This window comes from Strongylocentrotus purpuratus, unplaced genomic scaffold (assembly GCF_000002235.5).
Source record: "Strongylocentrotus purpuratus isolate Spur 01 unplaced genomic scaffold, Spur_5.0 spur5_scaffold_8, whole genome shotgun sequence".
NCBI lineage: Eukaryota > Metazoa > Echinodermata > Echinoidea > Camarodonta > Strongylocentrotidae > Strongylocentrotus > Strongylocentrotus purpuratus.
The window spans coordinates 8,480,539-8,497,253 of NW_022145614.1; the positions used below are offsets into that span (position 1 = coordinate 8,480,539).

General features: G+C 36.2%; 1 long non-coding RNA gene across 1 annotated transcript; it reads right to left on the bottom strand.

Moving 5' to 3' along the window:
- LOC105444412 lies at positions 1 to 1,892 on the bottom strand. The gene is made up of 4 exons (XR_004062338.1): positions 1,814 to 1,892; positions 1,265 to 1,369; positions 772 to 901; positions 1 to 349 (listed from the first exon to the last, which is right to left on the bottom strand). It is a non-coding gene; the product is annotated as an uncharacterized LOC105444412 (long non-coding RNA).
- Positions 1,893 to 16,715: the final 14,823 nt, after the last annotated feature.

The window sequence follows — 16,715 nt, forward strand, 5'->3', positions numbered from 1 at the left end:
TTTTCCTTCACATTTTATTCTTATTCTCCTCCTCCGTCTTCATCTTCGTCTTCCTGAGTCGCTACACAAATCCCGTCCAGTGCAAGACGCATGATTCGGTCTTGGCATTATCTTTTATATTGGTGGATGTTTTTCAAACTATAGGGACGATTGCACCACTTGTCCTCTCCGGAACCTCGCTATTTGCCATTATGTACTGTGACGTAGAAAGCTGGCATTTGATCCTAAGAAGAAACGGATGGAGAATACATTCATGTCCACAAATAAGACTATTCAGGAAGTCTTGGGTGACACCTTGGAACTTAAACCATCATCCCTGGTGAAACCGTCGGAGAATTTTGAGGTTTATCTGTCATTGTAAGAGAGAGAAAAGATTAAGCTTGATCAAATATGAATAAAATACATTTAAAAAAGGCATATCAATAGGTTTAAACTAGTGTAATCCCTGTTTATGTCTTGTTTGTTTGTTTATTTTTATTTTTTAAGTGAACTAAAAGTGATATATTCTGAACACAAAAACAAAGTTAAATGCTGTGCTAATATATCTACATCATTTTTGTAGTGTTCTGCTAGAACTTTTAATTCATATTGTGCAGCCTTCAAGCTCTTGATTAGATGATCGAGAAAAAAAATCAAGATCCGGTGAAAAGCAGTGCGTATACGAATTGATTTTAAAAGATAAATTACTGAACATCTCTTGTCAGTTCATAGCCAGCTATTTGTATATACCAGCTTATCACATTTCTATTTTCAACTAATCTTACTACGTACATGAGATGAGCTCACACTGCCGAGACAAATATGAGCAAAATCTTTTCCCTTGTGTTCCACATCGATGTCATTAATCTGTAACAATTGGTCCCCAGCATTCAAGTACGTCGACAGGTTGGTACGCTCGATTCTGTAGCGAAAAAGAGAAACCAATGAAATACAAATATTTAATGTTTTTAATGATTTCAAGTCAGCAGTTGCACTTACCTAATTAGCATTCATAGAGAAAAGTACATATAGTCCTTAAAGTGAAGGACTTAGATTGGAAAAAACCACGGGGGTGTTGAGTAGAAGGAAAAAAAAATAGAGCTCCACCCTCCCCCCCCCCCCCCCCCCCCCCCCCCCCGCTGAGCTAACAAAACAAAAACAAACACAAATTAGTGATCACTTAGGTCTTTCAACCATGTAAAGTCATCTTGTTCTGACGCTCATTATCTGTTATAAAATTTACAAAAGAAATAATCATCATTACAAAGTATATAATTATGCTTACACGACTGATCCATCTTTGTCAGCTAGGCAGACATCTCCAACCTTAAACTCCTGGCTAGGAATATTCACGTTCTTCTCCACTTCGAACGATGATACCGACCCGTCTCTGAGATGATGAGATCAGAGAGATGACATAACATTTCATTTCTTACCAATTTGAATTCAATTAATTGTTGTCATTGTTTGCCAGGTTGGTGTTCATATAGATTTTAGAACAATTAACATGTTAAAAATATATATAATTTTTTATTTAGTTTGTTTTCTATTTTGTGTGACATTCTTCTGATTAGTCTTTTTAGTTAATATTCTACATCATTATATATGTGTCTGTCTCTATCTGGCCCCATTTTCTCGCCCCTTCTCTCTCTCTCTCTCTCTCTCTCTCTCTCCCTTTCTCTCTCTCTCTCTCTCTATTCTTCAATACATTTCTCCTTGCCCTCTTATTGAGAAGATTAAATGCGAAAATATATCATTTATATTTTCTTATCAATTTATCAAAATATTGATTATCAACATTCGTTCATAAAATGAAAAAAAAAGGAATATGTACCTTCTGCGGATAGTTCTGACTCTCTCTTTGGTATCACAGTTTGCCTCAAGCTCTCTTCCATCCGGATCAAGAGGGTACCCACTAGCATCTATTAAAAATGAAACAATGGTTGATGAAAGGCTTTGATAAAGCTATACGAGTCAGGTCCGTAAAACTTAGAGGCCCTGGGGTTCGAGTGAACGCATCCCCCCCCCCCAACAAAAAAGGGGGAATCTATTTGATTTCCCCCATTCAGTAATCAGTAAAGAGTCCTAAAAACGCGAGGATTGTTTTGATTCTTTTTGCTTTTCAGATAATTTGGGAGTGAAAAGCTGGTAAAATTCGGTATCACAAAGCCTCTATAATGGGCCTACTAGTATACATGGATATGGTCAAATGATTTTTTTATTTTTTATCTGAGGTAACATTTATTAGTCCATGTTTTGTTAATTTAATCTCATATATTAATACCCTCTACATCCTTCAATCTATGACTAATGCTAGGTTATCATTATCATTACTATTAATATCATTATTATTATTATTATTATTGTTATTACTATCATTATTAATATTATTGTCATCATCATTATAATTATCATTATTATAATTATTACGAAACAACAAGGTACAAAAGTTAATAATCAAGTTCTCTCACATGCATAATCCCTGTCCGTCTGTTGTGGTATTACTTGTGCCGTTGGTTTGGTATGTTTCGGGGGTGGCATTGGGGGTCGAATCTTTCCTTTTCCTTCATTCCTTCCAGAGACAGACATCCTACCCAGACCCTGCCAAAGTAAAAATATGAAGTGAAACTTGAAAGATTTACCGTTTTCTTCATTAATTAGTCAAAAATATAAATGTCCAAGTGTTTTACATTACCTCACGTATCTAGAAAAAGATTTATGTACTATTCTGTTTTGCAGAACACACGTATACTGACGCCCTAATTTTGTTCGTAATTTTGTTCTTCTTCTTCTTCTTCTTCTTCTTCTTCTTCTTACTATTATTATTATTAAAATTAATGTATAATGTAATCATTATTATCATTATCTTTTAAATTATTATTATTTTTATTATCTTAATAATTATTATAATTACGATAATTATCATTATTATTAACATCATTATTATCATCATTATTATTACTATAACTATTTTCACTGACATTATTAATTTAATTCATTTATTAAATCATTTATTCATATATTCATTAACTAATCTACTCATATATTCTTTCCTAACCATTATCTATCTTTAATTACATATATTTTCTTATCTTTGTGTATTATTATCTTATTGTTATTATATTTTGTTATTGTTATTCTAGTAACCTGATATGGTAGATCGCTAGGCAAAGGATGTTCCCGTCCGTGTATATGATGAGCATTCTCATTGCTACTCAAACTTCCCGGGCGACTGATGATGCTCTCGTCGTCGCTTTGCAAATGTCCAGACCCAGTGATGGTGCTTCTGTAGTTATTTCTTGCTGCTGGTCTGAGGTTTGACTTCTGTTTTGGCAATGCCGCCATCTTTCCCGCCGGACAATCTACTTTAACGGACAGCTTACATCCAATACCATTCTGTAAAATCAAGTGTAGGCTTTCTAATAATCATATAACGCCTTTACTCCCTCAAATCTTTTTATTCACAATGATATTATCTTGATGAAATACATGTATATAGTTATATATAATCATTATTATATAAGTGTGTGCGTGCGCGCGTGTGAGTGCGTTATGTTTATAAATTGCGTACATCCATACACTCAGCAATTAAAAAGAAAGAGGACACTCTGACTTTATTGTTCAAAATTTGCATATAAACCGTCAATGAAATATAGTAAAATATAATAAAATATATATCAAATCAAGATAAAATTAATACTCTACCAGAATCAATAAAGATCATTTTTAACGTCACTTGGATGAGCACATTCACTTTAATTGTCTGATTAAACAAATTGCAAAAAAAAGAGCAAGCAACCATTTAAAGATGAATAAACATATGAATCTGAAAGATATTCTTGTTCAACAATGAAAACAAAGAATGTCTCGAGAAATAATGAGAAAAATTGAGCTCTGAATATCAATTGTAGTCTCAGGACCGAATGGTTTTGACAATCACGGTGAAAATGTCTCTGTTTTGCTCCTCGTGAATGTTCTCTTTTTTTGTTGTTTTAATTTTGAATCAACAAGATGGAAATACTCATCAACATTTGAAAGGCCAGATGCCCCATTTTTTGAAATTTTCTTTTACAGACTCATTCATTATTAAATGAATATGCTCATTGATGCGTAAGTGGTATGATTCCAATCTAGTATCATTTTAAAGGAGGATGTATGATGGTAGATAAGTTCATATTAAATATGTATTTGAAAATCTTTAGTATAAAATTAATGTCAACTTTTTTTTTTTTGATGACTGTAAGTACATAAAAAGGAAGGAAATATGTTTTATCACAAGATATTGCCTCTCTAAAGTCTTGTTTCATCGTACCCAACACACGCGCACACACACACGCACGCACACATGGCCTCATTTTACCGTGTGATTTTCAACTTCACTGTTTAATTTTCTTTTAGCTATAGCCATTCGAATGAAACCTTAACATAACAAATATCCTCAACACATGGCACATAAATAAATGAATATCAAACTGTTGTACTATTGCTTCCCAGTCGACTATCAACCACTTCTTTTCAGACTTTCTTTTTAAATAAATAGTTGACTTCATTGTCATTTCCAATGCCACTCTCGATCCAATTCAAAGCATCTTTGCACACAGCGATCTCATGGAATGATAGACAAGAAATGAACTTTGACCAAAACACATGATATTTTTATATATACTTGATATTACACTTAATATGTATGGATTTACCTTCGGTTTCGGATTTGGAAGAGGAGCTTTAGCGTGCCGATGTTTCCCTTTGGGAGGTAGCAGGGCTTTTTTCTTGTTTGCCAATCCTGATGGCTCTTGTGGTTGATCCACCTTTGAGGTCAGTGGCAGGGGTTGGCTAGGTAAGATTTCCTTAACATCTTCATAGACGTCAAGTTCGTCATCCTTTATAAATGAAACAAGTCTCACTGTGTTTAATAAGCGGAATAATGTTTATTTTGTTATTTCTCTTTACTAACATATATTGCCATATTAGCACTTATCAACAGATGTGTATGACAAGCATTGTCAAAAAAGGGTGATGTGAAATGTTGAAAAATACAGAATTAATAATGCAATTCGCACATAGATACTGTCATTTAGATACTGCCGGCGCACACCACGAGATTCTCCTGTGAACCGATTTTCGTAGAAAGGGCGGTTATATTAAATATATAATCTAAACAACCATTATCCTCCTGATTGAGATTATGAATAATGATGAGAATTTTAGTGCATTAACTCTTCTAGTCAGAATAAAAGCAAAATCGGCTTCAAATCTATAAGCCCGACGTTACTACGATTCCGAGCCGATTGTGCTGTTTTCCCTCCAAGGGAGCATGAAATCCCTTAAATTTGCAATAGGCCATTTTCGTAATGTAACCAAATATAATGCATAAGTCTTTGTGAAGTGCCTTTAGGACATATTATTTCATTCACCTAAAAAGCATAATAGTATTTCAATAGACAGAATCCGAACTGCATAAATTAGTTGTTGCCAGGTAGGACAAACATTATGGCCCGAATTCACAAAGGAGGTTTGTCGACAAACCTTGGTTTTCGTACGTCATATGACGCGTTTTACGCATTTTTTACAAACCTGGTTTGTAAAGAACAAAAGGAGGTTTGGCGAAACAAAAGGAGGTTTGAGCTCAAACCTTGGTCTGAGCTCAAACCTTGCTTTGTGAATTCGGGCCTATGTCTTGACCTACCTAGCAACAGTTAATATATGCAGTTTGCATTCTGACTATTGAAATACTATTATTCTTATCAGGTGAATGAAATAATTTGTATTGAGGCACTTCACAAAAACTTATGCATTAAATTTAGTTACATTACAAAAAGGGCCTATTGTATTAATCACATGACTATTCAGATCCTTGGTCATTAAGATTTTACATGTTTAAATGTTCACGTAATATCACAAACTCTTTCAAGGTCGGATCGTAGTCAGATCGTGTATAGTGTGCACCAGGCTTTAGCGTCTCGTATTTAACCCTCAATGGATGCAATAGACATGTTTATTAACATTTTCAAAATGTATATATGCATACTTTTTAAACAAAAGAACTCGTCTGACATAGCAACAAGTCATGTATGCGAACTGGATTCCAAGTACTGTAGTTCATTCATTGATAACAGGTTAATGGGATAACTAGTCACCATAGGTCGCCAGGAAAGAAACCTCCATAATGTTGATATACGTTAGTAAACCAGTCTATTGTTATCAAATAAATTTGCATTTAAGGGCGCGTTCATGCTTGATTTTGACGGCCAGAATCAGGCATCTGTTACGCGTTTAGTTTAAAACACGCTTGCGTTCATGCTCACTTTTGTAGAATCACCGAAAAACGGCAATCACGATCGCCGATCGTAAACTCACAAAAAGATGCGTTTATAATTTGTAAACGCGTTTAAATGGGGTCAACGCACTGACCTCTAGTGGGTTTACGTAGCATGCGCACACAGGTTTGCGAATCCAGCTGAAGGCCACCCAAGGAGAATTGCCTGGAGAAGTGAGCATGAACAGTGCACCGTGGAACTGCGATTACCATGAGCGTTTACGATGAGCGTTACAAATCGCTCATTCTGCCTTCAAAATCAAGCATGAACGCGCCCAAAATCAAGCATGAACGCGCCCTAATACTGTGCACATGACTAGACAACAGCATAATACATTTAGTCATATTTCGGTTGTCGTTTGCAGTTTACATTATATTTTACTACATTGGGCAAGCCCCTTTCAAGCTTTACAGTTGTCACCACTGTTGCACAGACATGCAAAATTCGTTTGCGAACGGTTCCAGGGAAAGTCCAAAGAGCTGGGTCTAACCATGGTTCTCTCTTATTACTTGACTAGAATAAACGGACTTGCCTAAATGTCCGTAAGTATTATAAAACGTTATGATCAAATCAAGGAAGTTATGTAAACTCTTCGACTTACCGTGTCAACAGTTTCTTCCTCTTGTATCAGGGCTTGATAATTTTCTTCTTGCATTTGCTAGAAACAGAAATTGTCAGAAAGTTGGTTTAAAAAGGGCAGGCTTTTCAAAGACTTTTTTTTTTCTTTTTCAAGATTCAAGATTCAAGATTCAAGATTTCATTGTCCATAATATAATACAGAAATTTGTTTTCCATTGATATAACATGTAATACATAAAACATAAGACAAAAACATGGTGTCGTGTGCTGAAAGCCAGAAGGGCGTCAAGACTATACTATTTCATCGATGAAAATTATTTTTATATGAACTACTATTAAAGTGGCGCCACAATGTATGTAGAGTGACAGGTGGCAAATTTAGGGCAAGGAAAGTTTTTCAGGACAATTATAAAAATCTAAACATAAAAATTTCACTGTAATTGAGCTGACTGGAGATCGAATAGAGTAGAGGATTTGAAAGGGGGTTCCGCCTAATGCCCCCTTTTCTTACTCCTCTAAAACCCTATGAATGTGTTAATTCATGATTGGTAGGGCTAACAAAAAAGTATCGTTTGTAATGATGTTATTTATATCTTGGGATTTCTCTTCAGCCCATTGTTCTTACCATGAAAAAAACCCTTCAGTATGCATTGATACGCATGGGTCCATGAGGGTGGGTGTAAAATGATAAATCGAGCAACCCCCAACCAAAATAGACCGCATTTTTCGTTTTGACATTACTATGTGGTTGCCGCTTTGTGCGCTGTATCATTTTAAAGGTAAAATTATTGGGGCGTCGGGCATGTCGCAATGCCCTTCTAAAATTCCCATGCGGAAAGAATCTGTATTATTTGTTTATCAAATTAAATTATTATGAGGTCATTGACATTGATTCGTATTCATTGTTTTTTTTTTTTTTTTTTTTGGCAATCTTCTCATATGATTTAATTCCGGAACTATACAACTATACTCTAATATATCATGATATACTAGTACAAAATAATATATTCGCTTAATATCCCGGCTTTCATAGCCGAGGCGCCATGTTAAAACATTAAGGGAAGTTTTTCCTACCGGGTACCAATTCACGTTATCCGGATGGAGGGTGGTAATTTGTATTAGTGTATTGCCGTTAGTATAGGATTCAGACCGCTATCCACGCATGTGAGGTTTTCGAGTGGAACAATAGATTTTTATCAATCCAGGGATTGGAGCTAACTTACATGTATAATGATACCCGTCGCGGATGAGGAAAAAAAGAAGAAAATAGTACTGCGAAAAATTCAAAAATCAAACAATGAGTTACTTTTAGAAAATCCATTGAACCGCGTTAACACAATGCGGTGTAACGAGGAAATAAGTACCTTAGGTCCTACGTCACGATTTATTTAGGGTTTTTTGACAGAAATTCCATTAACCTACATTAAATGTCAGGGTGTCGCAATACCCTGCAAAACGTACATCTTTGCGTGATTACTTTTCTTTTCCTTTTAGATATTCAACTTATGTCAACACTTGTACATACCGTTAGTTCATGTTTATAGAAATAAGCATCACGTTGTTCCAGAAGTGGGCGGTTGAAATCTGAGTTTTCATAGCAGGCAGAATCTATATGATCAAGGATATGAAAGTAGAGAGAAATCATTACAACAGTTTAATGTCAACAAGTATTGGTAGTAAAAGAGAAATTAAATAATATTAAGAAATTTCAAAACGCGGCATTGCTTATGATAAAAGACAAAATCGTAAATGGAGACACCATTGGTGAAAACATTTATGGCATTCCATGGACCTATTCTGATGTTAAAATATTAGGGGTTCATTTTGGGAAAAATGAACAAAACCTAATAAATCTTAATTGGAAACCCAAAATATCAAAGATTGAAAATATAGTACGTCTATGGAAAGCGAGGCGCTTAACTTTTTCTGGTAAAATAACTATAATCAAATCATTTCTTGTTTCTCAAATTATATACAATGCTCAAATGATTTCCATGCCGGAAAATGTAATGAAACTCATTGATTCTTTACTGTATACATTTTTGTGGAATGGAAAAAAACACAAAATAAAAAGAAAAGTGGTTTGTATGAGTTATGAGTATGGAGGATTAAAAATGGTCGATTTGAATGCTCTGTTACAAAGTTTTATATTAAAGTGGATATTGCACTACTTCTCCCACGAAAACTCAAAGTGGAAAAAGATAATTGATGGTTTCTTTAAAAAAGTGGGCAATTTACAATATGTGTTAAATAGTAAATGTACAAAAGATGATATGAAGTTTTGTTTAAAGAATATAAAAATGCCCCAATATTACAAGAATATGGTATATACTTGGTTCGACTTTAAAGAGATAGTAGAATGTAAGACGCCAATTGATTTACAATGTACTAATGTTAGAAGTGAAAACATATGGTTTAACTCAAATATAAGAGATCATAACAAAAATGTATTATTTATTAAAAAATGGTTCGATGTAGGCCTTTTGAAAATTAATGATGTCGTAAAAAACTCTAGATTTATGTCATTGAGAGAAATTGAAGAAAGATTTGAGAAAAAACATGCTTCTTTGTTTCAAGAATATTATATCATAGTAAATGCAATTCCCAAAAAAAAACAGAAAATGTTAAGACAGGTACATGTATATGATGAGACACGAGAAGAAAATGAAGGTGTCATGAAAAATGTTTTAATGAATGTTAACACTAAACGAAAATCGAAGTTTTTTTTACTCTATGTTGTCCATTCATTCAATTGTTAGACCTCCAATCGAAGAGAAATGGGAAGAAATGTTAAATAGTACAGAACAAATCGACTGGAAAGTCATATGGTCATTTAATTTACAAGCTATGAAAGAAAACAAAATATCAGAATTCAATTTTAAGTTATTACACAACTTATTACCAAATAGGTATAATTTATTCAAATGGAAATTGTGTAACAATCCCTTATGTTTATATGATGATCAGTTACACGACAATCTCCATTTATTTGTAAAATGCAAGCACACACGATTGGTTTGGTTAAAATTTGGAGACATAATTCGAAAACTTTACAATGTTAATTTTTCTTTTGATAAGTTCGTTTTAATTGAAGGTTATAACTTGAAAAACAAAAGATTTAAAAGTTTAAATTTTCTTATCATATATGCAAAATACGCAGTTTATTTAACATTTATGCAAGCAGAAAATCGCAAACTCATGTTTCATGAAGTCTCTATTCTTTGTATTTTCAAAAGACTAATCCACAACCGATTAAAGATCGAAAGGAACTGTAAAACAAAAAAGCTATGCATTTTTGAAAACACTGTTATTGAAGAAAACGATACATGTTTTATTTGAACTATGTTAAGAAGCCACGATGTTATTTCAATCGATTGTGTATGATTGTTTGATTTGTTCAACAGCATATATTTATCAATAAATTCATTTTACACAAAAAAAAAAAAAAGACAAAATCATATATTGATCCATTCAGCCAATATTGTAAAAAGCCACGAAATTAGATGACATAAAACACTATATTAAGGATAATTCTAACTTATTAGTGTATAATAAGTTATCCTGTCATAATATTTAGAGCATAAATTTTGACATTTAAAAAAAAATATTGTAATAAGTTTTTGAGGTCTTACCGTCATCTGAAGAAGCGGGTTCCAAATGTCTGCCCTGATTTAAAAAAAATATAAACATGATTTCAGACCTAGGATTAATAACTTCATTTGATGAAATCAATTACTAAGCAAAAACCTGTTCTTTCTAGTTACAGTTCAATATTCGAGAAATGCAGTCTGGTGACTAAATTTATCATTATAATAAGTAAAACAAAATAATTAGTAATAACAATAATAAAAATGATATGGATAATGGTAACGATGATAGTAATGGTAATAATAATAACTTTAATAATAATTATCATAATAATAATCATCATCATCATCATCATCACCAATGATAACAACAATTATTGTAAACTTTTTCATATTCGAATTCTATACAACCTTGACAAATACTGAAATTATACCATAATTTGATTATCAAATCTTCTAACGTTTTATGAATAAGAAAGAAGCTAATCAATGAACAAATAATGAACATACACTTTGAACAATTTCTGAAAAAATATCATCCACGGCTGCAGGAGATGTTTTAACCTTCCTCTCTTCGCGTCCATGTCGCGGCCTGGTCCTAGTCTGTACAGATTGGGCACGGGGCCTGCTGATCTCACCAGATTTCATAAGTCCACCGATGGAGTCCTGCCAAGCATTCATGTCCGATCTGTGAGTGAAATTAGCATCTTTATTTTTCTGAGACAACGTGATGAAGATACAATGTTTATTTTTGCACCCCCTCTCCTCCCCCCCCCCACACACACACATCGAGGTATTATTATCAATACTAAAGGTCGTAATATGCCTACATGTAAAGTGTGGACATGAGTTAGATTATCTTCTTCTTTCTTAATCGTTTTTACACTCAAACTTTTTGTGTGTGACAAGACTGGCTCTTTCACCATTACGGTTGATTGATAGAATGGAGGTGTCGTGGTATAGTAAATCATTCATTTGACTTTCAGTAAAAGGGTTAAAGGTTCGAATCCCTTCCCGGTATTAAGTCTTTTAGCAAGAATTTAATCCACATTTGTCACTCTCTACTCAGAGAAATTGGAACCTGGTTATTGTTATTTGATTTGATTTGATTTGATTTGATTTCTGCATTTTTCCAATTATAATAACAGATTAACAAAGAACATAATTATAAACGTAAGGTATAATACAAAATATACATACAATGTCAAAATGTTTTGTTTTTTTTAATTTAAAAAAACATAATTATGTACATAGAATAACGAAACTTAATATTTATTTATATATTTATTTATAAATTCACTTTATAATAAAAGTTTTTATTGAGCGTCTATTCCTTACTTTGAAATGTCAAATTAATTTGAAAAACTTTCAGGAATTTGAAATGCTTCTAATATTGATTTGATCACAAATGAGGCTATATTTCTTTTCCTTTGATGGAACGATTTTATCATTTAAAAAGTATAAATTACCTTACTGTTTATGAATGATTTCATTAAAATGTTTTCAGTCAGGGCATTTTAATTGTCTTTTTTATTACCTGCTATCAAAGTTCAGATATTTGGTGTCATCTGTCGTTGTGATACATAGAATATTGTCATGTTTACCAGGATTCACATATCTGATCTGAGAAAGATACTTCTTTCTTGGGTCTTCTGACACCTCCAGAACGACCTTGTCAGGGGCAGTACGATATACCGTGCACTCTCCATATTGATAACCGCGATCCTGAAAAAGAAAGAATTTTGTTTTAATAGTAAGAACCAGGCGCGGATCCACGTGGAGGCCCATCGGGCCTTCCCCCCCCCCCCCCCCCCCCCCCCTGGCCAAAAAAAGAAAAGAATTTTCTCCCAAATTAGGCCACAAAAAGTGCTCTTACACCCCCCCCCCTCCCCCTTGCTTATTCACCAGCTGGCTGAGTCGGCGCAAAATATGTCCTGAAAAAATTGGACCCCAAAAAAGTGCCTCTTATCTTACCCCCCCCCCCCCTTATTCACAGGCTGGCTGAGTCGCAACTAAATATTTTCTCACGGATTGGGTCTCTCTTGTCGCCGGCTGGATCCACCACTGGTAATTAGACCTGTTGAATAACTTTATGCATACTTGAACAACATTTGCTAGGAGGCTTTCGCCTCTCTTACAACTCTCCATCAACCTTCCACCCTCTAAAGATAGGCGAGTGAGCGAAACAAGCGCGAACATTTTACATAAATATAAAATATAAAATACAACGAGGTCAACTCGCTATCAAAATATAAAGTTTTCGTTGCCCGAATATTTAAATTATTAAGGGCTGCAGCCTCTAACCCATTCCTCCTTGTACGTCCATGATCATATATAATCATGTCAGTTAAAAACAGACGAATTTTGATCTCATTCCTTTACCAATTTGTTGCCAATATGTAGTTTTCCTGTTTCAAACATTCCTTGATAGGTGCGCTTATTGAAAAGGTGTATATAAATTGTATTGCTATATAAAGTACTATAGACCTACCTTAGAATTTTCACTTCTGTAGTGAAGTTCCTGTTTTAACTGAAACTGGGATCGAGAAGACATATTTAGTGCGAAAATATCGTATATCCTCCAATGGAACCAACCCGAAGTTATCTGCAGAGAGCGAAGTAACACAATGTACGTTTATTAATTTATTTAAAATTCGGGGTTTAGGCCCTATATATATGACCGTGTAGTCTAATTGTTTTCATTAAAAAAAACCTCAACGATTACTCATTGCATCGTTTACTCCGGCAGCGGGGATTTTAAGGACAGCTGCAAATATTGACCATGTCAACTATAGGCAAACGGCCAACCAGCACCCCACGTTTCCTTATACTTTTTTTCCCTTCTTTCCCCGACTGAATCCCCGCATATTTTCATTAGATGAGAAAGCATTATTATTATTTTTCAGGGGAAATATTTGTATATTGAGCTTACAATTCCCAGCTCTGTGGTATCATTGTCACAAAGCCTATTCACATGATAATGATATACGAGGGGGAAGAAAAAAACCCATTTCGATACGCTACCTCAGTCCTCAGATTACGAGAAGTCGCAGGGGAATGGAAAGTGATCCGTTAGGGAGATCCAAAAGGAGTACTAATTTTTTTTGTAATCAACACCCACCCCCCCCCCCCCCTTGCGCCAGGGGGAGGGGCCGTCTTCTTTTTTTATTTAAAAAAGGTTAGATTTACCTGTTTTTTGGCCAGGGGAGCCCCCCCCCCCCTTTCCCCTCTCCCCTCCCCTCCCCCTCCCTAGATCCGCCACTGATTTTATATTTACATGTACGTTTATATCCCGGTTTATATATTATTTTATATTTTTACCGAGAGAATGCAAATGAACATTGCAGTCAGTGCGAAGAATTTGTGCGTTGAATTGGCCACAAAATAACTTTTCTGCTTGCTACTCTATATCTATACATACGTCAATATATCGTTGTCATCGTTGTTTTTTTTTTTAAACGTGGTTGCATTGTCAGTTACAAAACTATTTTCAACATTAGCTCTTTTATATTGAAGATTGAAATTATACACAAATTAATTGCTAAGTTCTATATACATGTACCAAATAATCATTTAAGGCAAATAAGAAGAATTTATCAGTAGGCCTACTGTAATCAGAATCAAAGACTTTCGTTGAAAATGACAACAAAATAATAATAAACACAAAACCATATGCCAAACAAATAAAAGATTTAAAAAAAAAAAAAAAAACTGAAAACTAACAAACTAAAAATTCAGTTTAGCCGCGACGAAGTTATCTCACTATATTTTTGTAAATCAGTTTTTTATATGCATGTTTACTTAATTAACCGTTGATATTACATGTTCACGTGCGTCGTGGGCAAAAGTGACTCGCATTGTTGATCATGCCAAACTTTTGAACAAAGTTTGTTTACAAAACAATTCGATTTGTTTGAACGATATTTTTTATTTCCGCATATGATATTTTTATTTCCGCATATGATAGATCCATTTCTCAGTCGATGAACTTCCATGCATGCGACATTTAAAAAAAAATCAGGTGACGTAACAGAATGGGATTTCCACGGGGACGTTAACATCAGGTGGCGGGGACTATTATTACCCCCACCCAGTGGCGTACGCAGGATTTTTTTTCAAGGAGCGTGTTTTGAAAATCGCGCCGACCGATATTTCGTTCAGTGGGTAGGGGGGGGGGGGGGAGTGGGAAATAAGAAAATCGCGTCGACTGATATTTTACTCAGCACAACCCCCTTGAGGAAACAAAAATATATATAAAAGGGAGGGTTAACCCCCCCCCCCCCAACACCCCCTGTGTACGCGCCTACCCCACCGCCACCCCCTCCTTTGAGAATAATTGTTGCCATTGGATTGGCCGGGTCGTAGCTATATAGACGCATGCCCCGTATAAGTAGGCCTTATATTGAGAGCTTTACGCCTCTGCGGTTTATGCATGTCCAATCATGATCATTTACTGAATATTTTCCTGTTTTACTTAGTATCGGAGGGAATAGAAACGAAGGGAACACACACCCGGCAAAACAAAAATATATCATGTCATTTAATATGCCATTGTACATAGCCTTGGATATAAACATGGAATATCTTCATAAGATTTTCTAATTTAAAAAAAAAAGATAACTTCCTGTTTAAGTGAATGTGTAGAAAGATCATAGCTGGAGGATTTCTTGTCCTTTTTTGCATAGTCTTCCCAATTAAAGACATGTGATGGCGCTGCCCGTCGACTAAAAAGTTATGACAGAGATTATGACGGGGTCGGAGGCGTCATAACTAATAGTCAGGATGTTGTCTTGGCAAAGAGGGCTTCGTGAAACACGGAGTGGACAAGCTTATACTAACGCTGATTTAGTCAAGAAGTTAGACTTATGACGGTTTCGAAAAACGGGCCGGGCCATTCTTGGATCTTGGATTTATTTTCCTCCTAAATACTCCGAAGAAGAGTTTTGACTGGAGGTGGTGGTGGTGGTGGTGGTCAGGCGCGCCGGAAGCAGTTTGGGATTGGGGGGGCAAACATTTCAGGGGGCTCACATTCCAGGGGCAGTGACGTAATGAGAAAAAAAATTCGAAAGGGAGGGGGGGGGGCAGACGAAAAATCTGCATCACCACCAGTCTTACACGTTACATGCAGGTCCCGCGGAACGTTTTTCAAAGTGGAGTATTATCGATCAGGTAGAGCGTAAATTGGCGTGGGGCATGAGCCTCGGCAGGGGGTCAAGGGGCTGAGCCCCCGGAAGCTCAGGGGTTTTAGGTATTTAACTACGGTCAGATGAGCATCCAGGGGCCGTCTTAGGGCCCTTGATGTGGTCCAGGGGGCAGAGCCCCCGGATGCTCAGGGGTTTTAGGTATTTAATTACGGTCAGATGAGCATCCGGGGTCCCGCTTTAGGGCCCTTGGTGGGGTCCAGGGGTCCAGACGTAATGAGAAAAAAATTCGGAAGGGGGGGGGGCAGACGTAAAACATGCATCACCACCAGTCTTACACGTTACATGCAGGTCCCGCGGAACGTTTTTTAAAGTGGAGTATTATCGACCAGGTAGAGCGTAAATTGGCGTGGGGTCCAGGGGGCAGAGCCCCCGGAAGCTCAGGGGTTTTAGGTATTTAATTACGGTGAGATGAGCATCCAAGGGGCCCGCCTTAGGGCCCTTGGTGGGGTCCAGGGGGCAGAGCCCCAGGAAGCTCAGGGGTTTTAGGTATTTAAATACGGTCAGATGAGCATCCAGGGGCCTTCTTTAGGGCCCTTGGTGGGGTCCAGGGGGCAGAGCCCCCGGAAGCTCAGGGGTTTTAGGTAATTAATTACGGTCAGATGAGCATCCAGGGGCCGTCTTAGGGCCCTTGATGTGGTCCAGGGGGCAGAGCCCCCGGATGCTCAGGGGTTTTAGGTATTTAATTACAGTCAGATGAGCATCTGGGGGCCCGCTTTAGGGCCCTTGGTGGGGTCCAGGGGGCAGAGCCCCCGGAAGCTCAGGGGTTTTAGGTAATTAATTACGGTCAGATGAGCGTCCAGGGGCCCGCCTTAGGGCCCTCGGTGGGGTCCAGGGGGCAGAGCCCCCGTAAGCTTTAGGGTATTAAGCATTTAATTACGGTCAGATGAGCATTTTTTATACCTTATTTGTGACATTGGCAGGTCACTTATTTTTTTCTCCGTCTTTCTTTCTTTTTCTCTTTAACATACTTTTTCAAAAAGGAGGGGGGGGGGGCTCGAGAAAATAAGCGTATTTCGCCTGACTGTAATTTGGGACTTTCTTATTTTCCA